The 2,128-nt window shown below is 32.8% G+C and overlaps 2 non-coding genes across 2 annotated transcripts; both read right to left on the bottom strand.

Moving 5' to 3' along the window:
- Window positions 1-441: 441 nt before the first annotated feature.
- Window positions 442-560, bottom strand: LOC149417700 (5S ribosomal RNA). The gene has a single exon (XR_016303372.1). It is a non-coding gene; the product is annotated as a 5S ribosomal RNA (ribosomal RNA).
- A 322-nt stretch (window positions 561-882) lies between these two features.
- On the bottom strand, window positions 883-1,001 carry LOC149417701 (5S ribosomal RNA). Its single transcript, XR_016303364.1, has one exon. It is a non-coding gene; the product is annotated as a 5S ribosomal RNA (ribosomal RNA).
- Between the last annotated feature and the right edge of the window lie 1,127 nt (window positions 1,002-2,128).

Raw genomic sequence — 2,128 nt, forward strand, 5'->3', positions numbered from 1 at the left:
TGTATAAGATTTTACGCCATTGAAAGGGATTTATGATTTTATTGAAGTGAAACTTCTTTACGCGCGTCATGCAATTTCGAGGAGTAAAACCAACTCATGACCGAAACGAAAATGCGGGACCGATTAAAGTTCATTTGATGTAGTAAAAGTTTTGAAGTAAAATATAAATGCTTCTTAGCTCATCTCGACAACTGGCGTTGGTGGTGTAATGGTCAGCATAGTTGCTTTCGAAGCAGTTGATCCGAGTTCGATTCTCGGCCATGGAATATTATTTTTTTGTTTTTAAGGAATTTTTTTTTTTTAATGGTTGACCATAATATCAATCCACTAAGTAATATTTTAGGCCTGTAGCATAATTGAAAAGTTAAAGAATGATATAAAATTTTTTATGATGTTAACGATAAAAAAATGAAAAAAAACATAAAATTAAAATAAAAAATGGGCCAACGGCACGCGGTGTTCCCAAGCGGTCACCCATCCAAGTACTGACCGCGCCCAATGTTGCTTAACTTCGGTGATCGGACGAGAACCGGTGTGTTCAAAATGGTATGGTCGTTGGCAAAAGTTAAACAATATTAATTTCTATTCTACCTGCCAATAAATATATGAAAATTAGTATAAAAAAGCCCTAATAATATTGAAAAAATTAGCAAGGTGTGTGCGAGGTTGATAAAAATAATCATTACATACGCGCTTGAAAAAGATCGTAATTACATTAATAAGTTTGTAGGAATTTTTTTTTTCAATGGTTGACCATAATATCAATCCACTAAGTAATATTTTAGGCCTGTAGCATACTTGAAAAGTTAAAGAATTTTATGATATTATTAATTATAGTAATGATAAAAAAATAAAAAAAACATGAAATTAAAATAAAAAATAGGCCAACGGCACGCGGTGTTCCCAAGCGGTCACCCATCCAAGTACTGACCGCGCCCAATGTTGCTTAACTTCGGTGATCGGACGAGAACCGGTGTGTTCAACATGGTATGGTCGTTGGCAAACGCTAAACAATATTAATTTCTACTCTACCTGCCAATAAATATATGAAAATTAGTATAAAAAAGCCCTAATAATACTGAAAACATTAGCAAGGTGTAAATATTATATACCTAGTTTAACTCACTCTCCTAACTCATCTTCGCTGTCTACAGGCAGAGCGCACGACTGTGGTCGTGAAGAACCGAGGTTCGATCCCCGCTTTAACTAATTTTTTTTTTCTTTTTTTATAACTTTTAATTTTTTTTATCACATGCTACTTATAAATATGTCAATAGACAGAAAAAAAGAGAGAATGAAATGAAAAGAGAGAGAGAGAAGAATACTAGAAGTTTCACTTCTGTCTTGCGTAGGCTTGACACACCCATTTTTATTAGTTTCAGGTGTACCAAATAAAAATGTAAAAGATCACAAATTTAGCCACTCAGGCATTTACCAACTATGTTGCAATGATTGTCCATAGTTCTAGATAGGTAAGACAACTAGAAATATAAATATTAGAATCACGGAACATTTAAGATGTTTAAATAACAATAATTTTTCGGAGTTTGCCAATCATCTCATTTCCACCGATCATACTTTTAGTAAAGATACAGGGGTTAAAATTCTTCACCGTAGTAATAAAGGCAAAAAATTAGATAATTTAGAAGCACTTGAAATCAGAAAATCCCTCAATAATAACTCCAGTATAATAAATAACCAAATTAATCTGTCTTATAGTCCTATTCTTGACATATTTCCAGTTAACCGATCTGTTCTTCCTGGAATTCCCGTAATTACCCCTTCCACTTTGTCCACATCTCCCTCAAACACTTAACATTTTTGTATTTATGTGTCAATATTTTGTGTAGTAGATCAGTTTTAAATATTCTCCTGACGAAGGAAGGGATCTTCCGAAACCGGTAGAGTGAAAATAAAACTATCGTGGTCAAAAACAAATTTATGTGTTTTTATTATAAAATATAGTTCTTGATCAACTTTTTGATAGTTTGAGACAAACCTGCTAGAATTCATATTAAATTGTGTGAACTATTAAAATCAAATGAACTCATGGAATGGTTTACACGGACTTGTTCAAAATCCTTTGATTACATTTATCGAACGGTTCATGAAGACGCTGTGAAAAATT

The sequence above is a fragment of the Hesperophylax consimilis genome, chromosome 15 (assembly GCF_061612785.1).
Source record: "Hesperophylax consimilis isolate HC1 chromosome 15, BYU_Hcon_1.0, whole genome shotgun sequence".
NCBI lineage: Eukaryota > Metazoa > Arthropoda > Insecta > Trichoptera > Limnephilidae > Hesperophylax > Hesperophylax consimilis.